The following is a 14,678-nucleotide window of genomic DNA, read 5'->3' as shown; positions in this document are numbered from 1 at the left end:
CCCCCCCCCGGTACCGGGAGTTGAACTCACGATTTTGCGCTTGCCAAGCAGGTGCTGTGCCACTGAGCTAAATCCCCAGCCCCTTTTTGTTTTTTTTTGAGACAGGGTCTTGCCATGCAGTTGAGTTCACTTTGTTGCACAGGCTGTCCTCGAACTCTCAACAATCCTCCTGCCTCAGCCTCCCGAGTGCTGGGATTACAGGTGTGCGCCACCACGCCCGGCTTATTCTACCTTCTATACTCACTCTACATGCATTTCCTTTTTTAAAAAAAATTTGTTTACTTATTTGAGACGGGGTCTTGCTATGTAGTTCAGACTGGCCTTGAACTGCCTTATGTAGCCCAGGCTGGTTTTGAACTCACATTGATCCTCCTGCCGCAGCCTCCCAAGTGCTGGGATTATAGGTGTGCACTACCACACCTGGCTAAAATATTTATTTTTTAATGACATTCTATGAGTCATTAGTCATCCAATAATAAAGCCCTCTTATCTAGGCCCTTCAGAGTAATTTTTTAAAATCACAAATGACAATATAACAGCTTCCCAGAATATTCTTTACCTATGTTTTGGCTTTTTTGTTTGTTTTTGAGGTAGGGTCTCACTATGTAGTTCAGGCTGGTTTTGAACTCACTGTGTAGTCCAGACTGGCCTGGAACTTACAGTGATCCTCCTGTCTCAGCCTCCCAAGTGCTGGGATTGTAGGTGTATGCCACCATGCTCGGGGTACGTTTAAACAACATTAGTACTCATGTGTTAACATGCCCTTCTTTTTTGTGGAGGCTAAGACCCCCAAAGGTAGAGACACACCTTTCTTATATGTGTAGAGTATGTTAGCTGGTGATTGATAGATAAGTGTTGGAACAAATTGTTTTAATATACATTTCAAGTCATAAGAGAAATCAGGTATTTACATACCTGATTGGGTATAAACATACATATATGTTTACTGTTTTCCTTTCTTATATGTGTAGAGTATGTTAGCTGGTGATTGATAGATAAGTGTTGGAACAAATTGTTTTAATATACATTTCAAGTCATAAGAGAAATCAGGTATTTACATACCTGATTGGGTATAAACATACATATATGTTTACTGTTTTCCTTTCTTATATGTGTAGAGTATGTTAGCTGGTGATTGATAGATAAGTGTTGGAACAAATTGTTTTAATATACATTTCAAGTCATAAGAGAAATCAGGTATTTACATACCTGATTGGGTATAAACATACATATATGTTTACTGTTTTCCTTTCTTATATGTGTAGAGTATGTTAGCTGGTGATTGATAGATAAGTGTTGGAACAAATTGTTTTAATATACATTTCAAGTCATAAGAGAAATCAGGTATTTACATATATATGTTTACTGTTTTCCTCATGGAATAATTTAATTACTAGTGAATTTAAGCACTTTTTTCACATCTGTGTTTATGTCCACATTTTTCACGTGGGATGAAAGTGTACTTTTTCTTTCAGTGGGTTATACAGAACTCTAGGATAGTGTGTATGAAGTGACTAATGGGATATTTTCAAATCACATCTTTTTTTTTTGTTTTCTTTACTTTGTAAAACAACAAACTTGAAATCCTAAAAACCCCACAGCAAATTCTGGAGAAAATTTGCTTATACCGACAGCAGAAATGTATAGCTCTGCAACTCTACAGAAACAAAACTTAGCTTGACATGAGATACTAGATGTAGAAATCATAAGTTAGGTGGAAAAACGAGAACTTGGTCAGTTTCTTTAAACATCTCAAAAAAAAAAGCTTAACAGCCTAAATGTTTTCCATGTTCGTGTTTCTGAAAGAATTGGAGATGAAAAGCCAAGGAAGCAGGGTGATACTGTTGCTAGTTATAATTTCTATTTTTAACACCCTAAATTGCTTAGTTCTCATTTCTTTTTGTATGTCAGCTTGTGGTTGGCTTTGCAAAGCTAACATTTTCTTTGGTGACAGTTTTTAAAATAAGCCAGAAGAATTTGGTCAGTAACTTCCCCATTTCATCGAACATTTGAGAACTTTAAAAAATGGCATTTAAATTGGACTAAGAAATTAAAAAAAATGGACTAAGAAAAGAAAATGATGTGATATTTTATTGCTTGTTGTTTTTACTTTTAACTTCTAGAACTACCTCGATGTTTTCCAGGATCCTCAAAATTTATAAGGGCAGACTTTAAAAAAAATATTTTGGAACAGAGTAAGTTATTGACCTTTTTTTTTTCTTTTAGTTTTTTGAGACCAAGTCTTGCTATGTACTTTAGGCTGCTCTTAAACTCGCTGTGTAACCCAGGCTGGCCTCAAACTCTCAGAGATCCTCCTGTATCAGTCTCCTAAGTGCTGGGATTACAAGTGTTTACCACCATGGTTGGCAGGTTTTTTTTTGGTACAGGGAATTGAACTCGGGACCTTGTGCCTGCCAGGCAGGCACTTGTGCCACTGAACTATATCCCTAGCATGGTTGGCAGGTATTGACTAATTTGTATCCTAGCTTTTTTTTTTCAGTGCCAGGTAGGCAAACACTGTAGCACTCCCAGTCCTTTAGTTTTATTTAAAATTTTTTGGGTCTTTTTTGAGACAGGGTCTCACTATGCAGTTCAGGCTGGCTTTGAGCTCATTTTGTAGCCAGGCTGCTCTTGACCTCGCAACGATCCTCCTGCCTCAGCCTCCCAGATGCTGGGATTATAGGCATGTGCCACTATGCCCGGCTTATTTTTAAAATTTAAAATGGGTCTTTCTCAGACTGGTCTCCTCCTTAGCCTCCCCAGAATTTGGGATTACAGGTGTATGTCACCATTCCTGGTTTTAGACTAACTTTTATTTTATCTGCTATTTATGCTGTAAGCTCATTGCAACAAGACTAGAAAGAAGACCTCTTCCCCACCTCTCATTATGGCCAGCCAGGCCTTGCTTTCTGAGTTCCAGTCTTTAGGCTGCAAAGGAAAGTGAGGGCTTCTACGTTTTGTTCATCTCCCGGGAGGCACAGGTTGTGGGGTGATTCTGAGGGATATAACCAAGCCCAGAAGGGACAGGTGGTCTCTTAGCGGCTGGGAAGCAGGGCTGCTCTGTGGGTAAGCGATCAGTGCAGCTGTGCGGGCCCCTGTGCTTGGCCTAATATCCTGCTGTGGAGCTCCTGAAGTGCATCATGATTTTTAGAACAAGGGTTCCTGTGTTTTTACTTAATACTGGGACCCACAGATCGTGTCATCAGGCCAGCTCGGAAGACCAAAGTGTAAGAGGCAGTGGAGGTGGAGACTTTCTTTTCCTCATGCGGGGAAGTCACAGGGCTACTGGAGAAGAGAATGTAGTGTCCACAGTCTTAGCTGAAGCTTCAGGATAGAAGAGTGGGCACTATACACAGGGGACCAGGAGGGCTTGCACAGTGACCACGGTGGGCTGAAAAGAAGCTCTGTCCTGAAGGTCCTTGATTTCTAAAGCTGTGGGCATCAAGTCTGAGCTAAAGTAGAGTCTCCCTCCAAGAAAGACAGACTAGGCCTGGGCGTTGTCAGCTTCTGCCTTCCTAGAGGCACAGCAGCGGTAACCACAACTTAATGGAGGAGAGGCTTAATTTAGCTCATGGTTTTGGAGGATTCAGCCAGTGGTGGGCTGACTCCAAGGCAACAGAGTAGAAGGGCCTGGTGGAGGAAAGCTGCTCACATCATGGCAGCCAGAAAGCAGCAAGAGAGGGGAGTAGCCAGGGAGGGAGACAGACCTCCTCCAACTAGGCCCCACCTCTTCTAACTAGGCCCCACCTCCTCCAACAGGCCACACCTCCTCCAACAGGCCCTGGCCCATCCAACCAGGCCCTGCCTCCTTCAACCAGGCTCCCGCCCCCTAGTGGTGCCCTCTGCCATGAGCTCAGCAATGGATGAACCCACTGGTGAGTGTAGCACCCCTTTGATCCAATCCCCTTCCAAAAGCCCTGCCTCAGGGCACATGCGACTTCTGGGGGGCATTCTAGATCTAAATCATAGAGACTGTGCAGTGGGTTGAGTGAGATCCCCCAGAAGATGTTATTAACAAGTAAAAACCTAAATGAATCCTCCAGTATCACTTACTCTTAGGTGACTTAAAAATCACTACTTCTAGAGGTCATAGAGCTAGACAGTGCCTTATTAATCTCCCAGCTGCTGTGCTGTGGATGACACCTCTGACATGTGGTTTGTGGTGACAGCAGGTGCCTAGTTACTTTCCAGGGACGTGAGGGTTGCTTTTGCTGAAACACTGAGTCCCTACTTGGGCCCGCAGATGTCTCATGGGTGACTGGAACTGGAAAAGGCATGGCACCTGTCTTTGCGCTGTGCCTGTCTCCTTTGTCTCCTTAACCTTTGGGTCAGGTTCTCCGCAGCTCTGCATGGAGCTATTTGGAGAATAGTTTTGTCTAGAACTAACACAAAGTTAACTAGACAGGCCTGGTTTCTCTTCCCCCTTCAACACTAAAGACACCTGCCAGCCAGCAGGACCAGAAGAAGCAGATCCTGAAAGGAGTAAAAGAAGATGGCATTTGGCCAGGCATGGCGGCACACACCTATAATCCCAGCTACTCTGGAGGCTGGGGCAGGAGGATTGTAAGTTTGAGCCCAGCCTGGGCAACTTGGTGATTCAGTGAGAACTTGTCTCAAAATAAAGAATAAAAAGGGCTGGCAATATAGCTCAGTGGGAAGGCTCTGGATTCATTACCATAAAAATCCAAATGTAACAAAACAAACAGGTGGTACCTGAGTTCCTTATAGATCTTCATCTATTCACAGAAACAACATGAATATTCCTACCCTTTATATATATATATATATATATATATATATTTTTTTTTTTTTTTTTTTTTTTTTTGAGACAGTCTTACTATGTAGTTCAGGCTGGCCTTGAGCTCACTATGTAGCACAGGCTTGCCTCCAACTAGTGGCTGAGAGGCTAAAACCCTGGAGCACGATTGAGATTACCAAAACAGGCAGAAATGAAGCAAACAGCGATATCTTTATTTCAGACCGGGTGCAGTCGGGCCAAGGACAAGAAGGTTGTTGGTCTTGAGCAGGCAGAATGGATAGGCTTTTATAAGGAAGCTAGGGGAGGGGGGCTTTGTGGAGGGGGTACAAAATTTGGGGTTTCTGAATAAGGAGTCTAAGGCTAAGTGATAGACAGGAAGGTATTGGGTACAGGGAGTGCTGGCAGGCATGGCATGTCCCTTGTGGTTTCTTGCATAATCAGCTCTCTGAGGTTAAGCTGTGTGTGGCAGGGGCCAGCTTCCTGTTGAGTGCTGCACTTCTGCAGGTGTGCATAACAGATCTGATCTGCTTGCGGAGTTTTTCTCTCCTATCTGGGGGACGGTCTAGTTTGGAGACCTGACAGTGGCAATCCTCCTGCCTCAGCCTCCCCAGTGCAGGGATGACAGGTGTGCACCACCATGCCCAGCTACTCCTTCCCATCACTAGCCTATCTATGTCCCCTATTAATTCCTATCCTGTATTTGTAAGCCCTTAAAAGAATTAAGATGTGTTGTGTTCATGTACCAATTCCCCACAATAAAGGTAATTATGTACTGCAAACATGTACTGATTAAAACAATGAATAGCTTCAAAAAATCCAAGACTTCTTTCTAGAAGATTTTGTTTCCTTATTAAAATAGTTTTTAGTGGTCAAAATGAAGTTTTCTTGCTCAGCCTTTAATGAGGACCTACAGAGTATTTATGCCAACCATTCTAAAGCCTCATAGGACCCACTGATTAAAATGTATGTGTTTATTACCTTGACCTCATTTGTGGGTACAGAAATAGTTCTGATTTGCAGTGTTCCCCTAGGCTACAGTTCATTTAAAAACAAGTACATTGGGTCTCAAAAAACATAATTTATTTATAATAGATCATAGCCTCTAGTTGGCATGCTTGTCTCGAGCCTCCTTACACCTGAAGTTGGAAATAAACACTGAGGTCAGCATTTTACTTTGGGAAGGTTATCCCAACTTATAGGAGCAAGGGTATTTGCTTTTTAATGTGAGACTGGACCAGGATGAAAAGGTATTTTGGTTAAATATATGGCTCAAATCGATCTGTTTCATCACAGAAGTCTCACGCAACAATCTTGGATAACAACTTTCTCTTCCCCCTCCTCCTCTTGTTTTTTGTTTATTTTTCAGAAGAAAACATTACACTTTAATAAAAATCACAAACATGGAGAAGCATTCATTTTGCCTCTCAGGCATTAGCACTTACACAGAAGCACAATTAAAAAATAGACTTGACTTTAACCAGTGTTTCTTATAACCAGATACATGTTGGAGTTACCTGTGGAAGTTTAAAAAATATTTAGATCCAGGCCCCCTTTTTTTTTGGTACTGGGAATCGAACTCAGGACCTTGCACTTGCCAGGCAGGTACTGTGCCACTGAGATATATTCCCAGCCCCTAGGCCTCACTTTTGAAGAAGGTTGCAATGGTAGGTCAGGACCCGAGTGTTTTGTTTTGACTCATTTCTTTTGAGTGGTGCAGAGGACTGAGCCCTGGGCCTTGTGCATGCCGGGCAAGCCCTCTACTACAAGCAGCAGCTCCAGCCTAGGCCCCAAGGATTTCCCAACAGCCCTTAGGTAACTCTGCTGTTTCCTTCTGGCTGAGGCACTGATTTTAGGTTGACTGGGGCACTTTGGGTTCTTTTGACAATTGTTTAGGGGTGTGGGGAGCTTTCCTTGCAGATTTATTAGTAGTAGCAAAGAGCTTGGCCTCCGGCTTTTTGGGAGTCTGTCTCATATCTTTCTTCCTGGCTGAGGATTTTGTTTCTTCTGTCGAATTTTTGGCTTCCTCCCTGGACCTGCACCTAGGGCCTCAGGAGTTGGCAGGGCCTTTCTCCTCTTGCCCTGCGGTGTGTCGGGACCAGGACTGTTCATGGAGACTTCTTCCCTGGGCCATGTTTTTGCACCTCCACACTTTCTTTTGCTGGAGTTTCGCCTGTGGCTCCAGTTAAGGAATTTCATTGTCAGATTCATTGTCACTTGAACTTGGGTTTTTGCTTTGCTAGTCTTTTTCTTCTGGGACCCAAGGCTCTTCGCAGGAACACCTTTAGTTTTTGGGGCCATGCCACTTTTAGTTAGGACTGACGCGGCCTTCTTAGCTTTTTTCTTTTACTTCTTGTCCCACTTTAACTTCCATTTTTTACCATATGTTTCCCTCTTTTTTCTTAGCCTCTTTTTCCTTCAGTTTATGGATGGACATTTTGTTCGTTTCATCCCAATAAGAGATAAATGAGGAAAAGATAGGCGGGAGTTTCCCATGTTGGCACTTCTGCAAGTTTTCTGAAGGGCTTTCAGCCCCAGCAATGGTGTCTGCAGTGAGGCACTGAGCCTGCATCCCAGTGGGATCAATATGAACAGCACTTTTGGAGATGTTTAAGACAGTGCCCCTAGGGAGTTGTTGATCTCTTCTGATAAATTCTTGGCCAGAAGGCTTATGAGTCCTGGAACTTTCTTCCTTTGATAGAAATGTCTTCTTACGTGTGCAGGCAAAAGCCACCTAAGTCTTTCATCAGTAAGGAACAAATCAAAACTATTCTGGAGGCAGGGCTTGGCTTCCTAGGCTTTATATTCTGTTTTTAAAGTTCAGAAAGGGATAATCCAAGAAATTGTTATAATTCCACACTTGTTCAAACGCTTTCTATAGAAGCGTTCTGTTTAGTTGACTGGAGTTCAGCCAAGGTAAATAAACAGATTTCTGATAAATCTGATAGAATACTATGAGGCAAGGACAATTTGACCCTTAGTTCTTTTCCTGGAGTTTTCCATAAGGCCACCATTAAAAATAAAATTTCCTTCTCATTCAAAAGCAATCCATTTTTGTTTTCCCTGGACTTAGAATGTGCTGATAGCATTTCTACTGCCATTCTAATCTGTTCTTTGTCTAGCTGCTCCAGTGAGGCTGGCTCCACTGGAGTCGAGGTGGTGGCTGAAGCCGATTGTTGGATGGAAGACCAACTTGTTTTGCTTTTTTTTTTTTGTCTTTTTGAGACAGGGTCTCTTGATGCAGTTCAGGCTGGCCTTGAGCTCACTTTTTAGCCCAGGCTGTCCTTGAACTCCCAGTGATCCTCATGTCTTAGCCTCCCAAGTGCTGGGATTATAGGCATGTGCCTCCCCGGCTGGCTTTTGCTTGTTTTTGAGACAGGGTCTCTCTATGTAGTCCAGGCTGGCCTTAAACCCACTACATAGTGCAGATTGGCCTTAAACTACTGGTGATCCTCCCGCCTCAGCCGCCTGAGTGCAAGGATCACAGGTGTGCACCACCATGCCTAGTGGATAACTGCTTCTTTAAGGGTGGTTAAAGTGGGCTGTAAAGATGGCATTGAAGACATTAAAAACAGCTACTTTATAAAATAAGATTTAGGAATGTCTCATAAACACTTGTAAAGGTACTGCACATTAGTAGTTATCATGGAAATGGAATTGGAGCCCAATTAAGATGGCACTATGGTAACTGTTATGGTTGATACATTGTGTCAACTTGGGGAGTCTAGAGGTTTGGCTAAGTGACTCAGCAGGGAGCCGGGGCCCTTACTTTGTATACATCCTGAGCAGGTGGAAGAGGAGGGCATGGAGATTATGTGAGAGCTACACTCCCCTTAGGTGGGGGTAGCCTGTTTACAATGTAAGGGAGGGAAAGAGGTTGCTTGCCGCCATTCTTCCCTTTTGCTCTGGCTGCTTTGCTGTTCAGCTGCCATTCCCCCCTTTGCTCTTGTTGCTTTGCTACCTTTGCCTCGGAGCCAGCCAAGTATGGACTGAAACCTCCACAAACTGAAAGCTAAATAAATCTTTCCTTCCTTCATTTTGGGCATTGGGTATTTTGTCTCAGCAACGAGAGAAAAGTAACCAAGACAGTAACTAAATTTAAAAAGATTGAAAATGCCAACTATTGGCAAGGATGTGGAACAACTGGAATTTTCTTGAATTACTGGTAGGAATGTAAAGTGACACAATAACTAAGCTAGGCATCGTGTTGCACACCCATAATCCCAGCACTTGGGAGGCTGAGGCAGGAGGAGTGCTGAGTTTGAGGCCAGTCTGGGCTACATAGTGAGTTCAGGGCCAGCGTGAATTACACAGTGAAACCATGTTTTTTAAGAAAGTGTAGGGAGCAGCTGAAGCTAGAAGTCAATCACAGGTGGGGGGCCAATACAAAGCCTGCTGGAGAACTCCGGGAGCTCCTCCAGCCATGTAAACAAGCTGTTCTAGTTTGCAAGCCAACAGAGGGGTTGAAATTGACATCAACCTCCCAAGTGTATAAATAAACCCTTTACAGTTCTTGGGCAGTTATCCTCCCATGAAGAGAGAGAAGACTCCACCTGACCTCAGCTTTGTCTGGTCTTATTTTCTTCATCCCCTTGTCCTTTTCACCCAGGACCATCCAGAGCTGCCTCCGGTCAGGGCAAAAAAAAAGGAAAGCAACTTTGGAGAACTGCTTGTTAGTTCCTTCTTAAGTTCCATGCAACTACCTCAGATCAACAAATCTGATGCCTAGGTATATTCTCCTGAGTCATGAAAACATTTGTCCACAAAAACTATATAAAAATGATCATTAACACTTTTCTTGATAGGTGGGAACAGCTCAAACACCCATCATTAGAGAATGGATAATCAGTGGTATGTTTATACAATGGAACACTACTGAATAATAAGAAAATAAGTAAGACCCATGCAACAACATACATGAGGGTAAAAAATCACGTTGAATGAAAGAAGCCATTCTGTAGGGTTCCATGTAAATAGAATTCTTTAACAAGCAAAGCTGACCACTGGTGATAAAAATCAGAAATTGGGCCAGCTGTATGGTGCATGGCTGCAATCCTAGCACTTGGGAGGCTGAGGCAGGAGGATCCCTGCGATCAAGGCTAGACTGAGCTACACAGTGAGTTCAAGGCCCACCTGAACTACATAGTGAGACCCTGTCTTAAAAAAAATTAGAAATTGGTTCAAGAGGTAGGAGTTGTATAAGAAAATAGAGCTTGACTGGGAAGAGGTAAAGGGAACTCTTGGATGAAGGAAATATTTTGTCCTATGACTACAAATATTTGACTTGCATAGTGTTTACAAAAATATATCATCATCAAGACTCACTGAGCTAGGGCAGGGGATATACCTCAGCAGTGCAGTGCTTGCCTGGCAAGTGCGAGGTCCTGAGTTGGATTCCCAGTACCAAAAGAAAGACTCACTGAACTATATATTAAAATCTATGTGCTTTATGTCAATTATAATTTAATTTAAAAGGTAAGAGTCCTTTTGAGCTCCTACTTACCCAAGAACATGTCTGCTCAGACAACCAGAAGTACAAAAGAATCTGTTTCTGGCTAAGGCCCTCTGTGTGTAGAACTTTACTGACCCATCTTGTGGCTCTATTCTATCTGAACCTGATGATCCTATAGCTTAATTCTCAGACTTACGTTGATATTTTTGTAAAAATGGCCCTTCCTTCCTCAACTTGTATTTTTATTTTCTGTCTTAGCTTTTCTTGGTCCTATGACTATAAGCATTTGTTGGTGAGGCAGTGTATCCAAAAATGAAAAGAAAAAAATTATTGTCTGTTTTAAATGTTATTTCCTTTCTAACTTTTAAAAAAGCACAATGGTGTGTTTGACTCTACTGCCAGATCTGATGCTTTGTAATTACTTAGGTCAGATTACCTTTTATATGAAATTCAAATAATGATTGAGCGAGAAATGTCATGACGTGGCCTCACGGAAGAAGGTGAAGTCAGTGGAAAGCGGCCAGGGCTTGTCTTCACCTGTCCTGTACTGTGCTCTGCCTCAGTTCCCCACAGGGCGGTAGCCCTGTGCCTGAGGTACATCGAGTCCACTTTCCAGGGTACAGACAGAGCCAACAGTAGCAGCTGCTCTCACACATCCCTCTCCTTCAGTGCAACTGCATGGCAGGAACAGGTGGTGCCCCCTAGAGGTGGCCTGCTCTGGTGGTGACTTCCTTGCATACTCATCTCCAGCTCCCATCCTGGGCCTCTCTGAATGATCATAAAACTTTTTTTTTTTTGAGAGAAGTTCTTTCTATGTAGCCCAGGCTGGCCTCGAACTCACACAGATCCTGCATGCTGGGTCTGTTCCTCCTGCCTCAGCCTCCCGAGTGCTGGGATTACAGGTGTGCACCACCACACCTGGCTCATCTAAGTCTTTTGGCAGACATATATACCATTTGTCTTGTGCTTGTGTCTAGCAGTGAGATAGCTGGGCCACGGGATGGTGTATGTTTAGCTTTAGTAGATGATACCAAACTGATTGAACATTTTATAAATATATTTCCTTAGTAGTTTAGTAAATGATAATGTCACACTGGGGGCATTTGAATAAAAGAACCCTCTGTTTACTTGCTTTTCTCAGCCCCACATTTTGACTTCATACTCCATGGAGTCACAGTCATATCTAGTTCACATCATATAGTATCCGCTGTAGTAGTAATGCAGTAAGTAGGAATTTGTTGGGAAAAAAGTACAAATAAGGTGTCTGAAAAAAATATATTTTAAAAGTACTGGGGTTTGAACCCTGGGGTACTCTACCACTGAGCTACTTCTCCATGTCTTTTTATTCTTTATTTTGAGAGTGTCTTGCTAAATTGTCCAGGCTGGACTTGAACTTGTAATCTTCCTGTCTCAGCTTCCCTGAGTGTTAGGATTACAGCCCTGCACTACTGTGTCTGGCTTGAAAAATACAGGTTTTTAAAAAATATATCTTTAAGACTCGATGAAAGGCCTCTACAAAATAAACTGCAGTACTCTGAAAAGGAAGACTGGAGAGGAAATCAGAAAATGGAAAGATGTCCCCTGCTCCTGGATAGGCAGAACCAATATTGTCAAAATGGCCATACTTCTAAAACTGTTGTGCAGATTCAGTGTGGTCCCAATCAAAATACCAATAGTGTACTTTATAGATCTAGAGAAAGCAATCCTAAATTCATATGAAGCCAGAACAGACCCAGCATAGCAGAAGGAATCCCATGCAACAAAAGCAAAGCAGGAGGCATAGCAATACTTGACTTCAAGCTACACTATAAAGCAATAGTGATAAAAACAGCATGGTACTGGCACAAAACAGACACGTGGTGTAGAAATGTAAAAGTAAAGATTTTTGTGGGAACCAGCTGGCTTCTGACCCATAGATAAGCAGCATGAGATTGCCCAGAAAGGAGACGCTGGGAATGTCCGGACATTATCTCCTGTCCTTGGGAGAAAGAACATCTTGTGTTGACACAGAGCGCCTTCCCCTCCTCTGTCCATGAGCGGAAGACCTCCGCATTCCTGCACACCCCCCCCCCGTCATAGGGAACCAATAAGTGTAAAGAACAATATGAACTAACCAATGCTATCTGCTTCTGTAATGACGCTTACAACTCCCCTCCTTTGTGGTTTTTCGGGTTAAAAAGCCAGAGCTAACCTGGCTTGGGGCTCTCTGTTCCTGCGAGTTCAGTGAGCCCCATGCATGCTTGGTGAATAAAAATCCCCTTGCTTTTTGCATGAGAGAGCGTCTCTCTTGGAGTCTTCCTTCACGTGGCCAGTGTCACGACCCTTACAGTGGATCAATGGAACAGACTAGAGGATAGAGAAACCTCCCCATACATATTCAGCTATCTTTGACAAAGGGGCCAAAAGCATAAGTTGTCTTGCTATATTATATAGTTGTTGTAGTCAGGGTTTGTAAGGAATAGATTTAATACAGGACACATAATTTATAGGATTGTTGTATAATATTCATTTAAAGAGTCAAATGCAAAAGAATGTGGGAGATCTTTCCACACATTAGAGACAAAAAGAATCCAGCTGAGCACCTGGATCCCGTGTATTATGGTTGATACATTGTGTCAGCTTGGGGAGTCTAGAGGTTTGGCTAAGTGACTCAGCAGGGAGCCGGGGCGCTTACTTTGTATACATCCTGAGCCTGTGGAAGAGAAGGGCATAGAGATTATGTGAGAGCTACATGCCCGTTAGGTGGGGGTAGCCTGTTTACAACCTAAGGGAGGGAAAGAGGCTGCTTGCCACAATTCCCCCCTGGCCCTTTTGCTCTGGCTGCTTTGCTGTTCAGCTGCCATTTCCCCCTTTGCTCTTGTTGCTTTGTTATCTTCTGCCTCAGAGCTGGCCAAGTATGGACTGAAACCTCCACAAACTGTAAGCTAAATAAACCTTTCCTTCCTTCATTTTAGGCGTTGGGTATTTGGTCTCAGCAATGAGAGAAAAGTAACCAAGACACCATGGCAATGACCTACGCGAGTCCAGATGAAGTCCTAGAGCCCATGGAAATGTCCTCCATGAGTCCAGCTGGAGGCCTAGAGCCCATGACAATATCTTATGCAAATCTGTATCAAGGATCTGCGCTGGGAAGGCCCCAAGGTCCGTGGTGGAAGCTAGAAAGTCTGTGCCAGCAGGATGAAGGGTCTGTGCCAGCAGGCTGAGGGATCTGCACTGGAGCCAGGAAGCGACACTCAAAGCAAGAACCAGAGCTCCCCCCAAAAGAATTGCAGCCACCCTCAGCGACAGCAAGGACCCCAGCTCCTCTGATGATGATAACAGCCGAGTTCATATCAGGAAAGCCAGAGTGACAAGCTTCTCCAGGAGAATCAACAGCACCACCATCCCCTCCAGTTCTCCTTTTATGCTGCTGTCAACAATCCTCAGGTGGGCCGTCCACACCCACCACCACGCTGACTCAGTTCAGCTGGGTGTTACAAGTTGACTATTAGTTAATCCACCACAGTAGTGTAGGCTGGCCTTGAACTCACTGTATAGCCCAGGTTGTCCTCTGACTCATAGAGCTCCTCCTGGCTCAGCCTCCTAAGTCAAAGTGATAATTACAGCCACTTCATTAGAGGTGCATGAATAGGGACTTCATAAACACTCCACGTGAGTTCATTACTGTGGAAACACACTCAGAGTAAAGTGATAGTGAGATCTGAAAGTAGGGCTATTTCATCTGGAGTCTGTGGGTGGGTTCTGTGGGTGCTTGAAAGTGCATGCTAAGTCTTGTGCATAAATCGTCGTCATTTAGGACTCCTGAATGCCAGTGGCAGCAGCCTACCTAGGACACATTGAAGTAACAAGGAGTGTCTTGGCTTGGCTTGTAACGAGGAATGTTCTCCTTGGAATCAGGGAAGGGGGTTCAGCCAGGGCACCTCAGGTGAGGACCCCAAGAGGCTCCCTGCACAGCTGGCTGGGGAGCACCTGACTGGCAGAAGCCCAAACATATCCGGAACCCGAGTTCCCCAGAAACCCAGGAAATGGTGCTTCCAGCTTTCTAATGTTTATGTAACAGGAAGCACCTGAGAGATGTTGTACTAGATCATGGGGTTCTTCCTTTAAGACTCCAGATGGAGTCAAAACCCTTCTCAGCCCAGCGCTGTGGCGCCAGTGTTGAAATGTACTTGTCACCCTGCGCTGTATCATGTTGTCCCCAGTCCTCTAATGCTCTAACAGCTCTTATTTTAATGAAGAAAAAACTATGCAAAACTTAGAAATAGGCAAAGTGGGGCCAGGGATATAGCTCAGCGGCACAAGCACCTGCCTGATAAGCGCAAGGTCCTGAGTTCGATTCCCAGTACCAAAAAGAAAAAAAAATAGAAAGAAATAGGCAAAGTGATGGCTGCATGTTCTTTCGGTGTCCTGTGAGAGTACTGTTTATAGCATAATTTTTTTTTTTTTTTTGGTTTTTCTCCGGTACCGGGA

At 43.7% G+C, this 14,678-nt stretch overlaps 1 pseudogene; it reads right to left on the bottom strand.

The window, feature by feature from the left end:
* Positions 1-7,133: 7,133 nt before the first annotated feature.
* LOC102029781 lies at positions 7,134-13,269 on the bottom strand (annotated as a pseudogene).
* Between the last annotated feature and the right edge of the window lie 1,409 nt (positions 13,270-14,678).

The sequence above is a fragment of the Chinchilla lanigera genome, unplaced genomic scaffold, assembly GCF_000276665.1.
Source record: "Chinchilla lanigera isolate Chin_1 unplaced genomic scaffold, ChiLan1.0 scaffold00118, whole genome shotgun sequence".
Classification (NCBI taxonomy): Eukaryota; Metazoa; Chordata; class Mammalia; order Rodentia; family Chinchillidae; genus Chinchilla; species Chinchilla lanigera.
The sequence above is the reverse complement of the archived record's forward strand: the minus strand, read 5'-3'. Positions and strand labels throughout refer to the sequence as shown.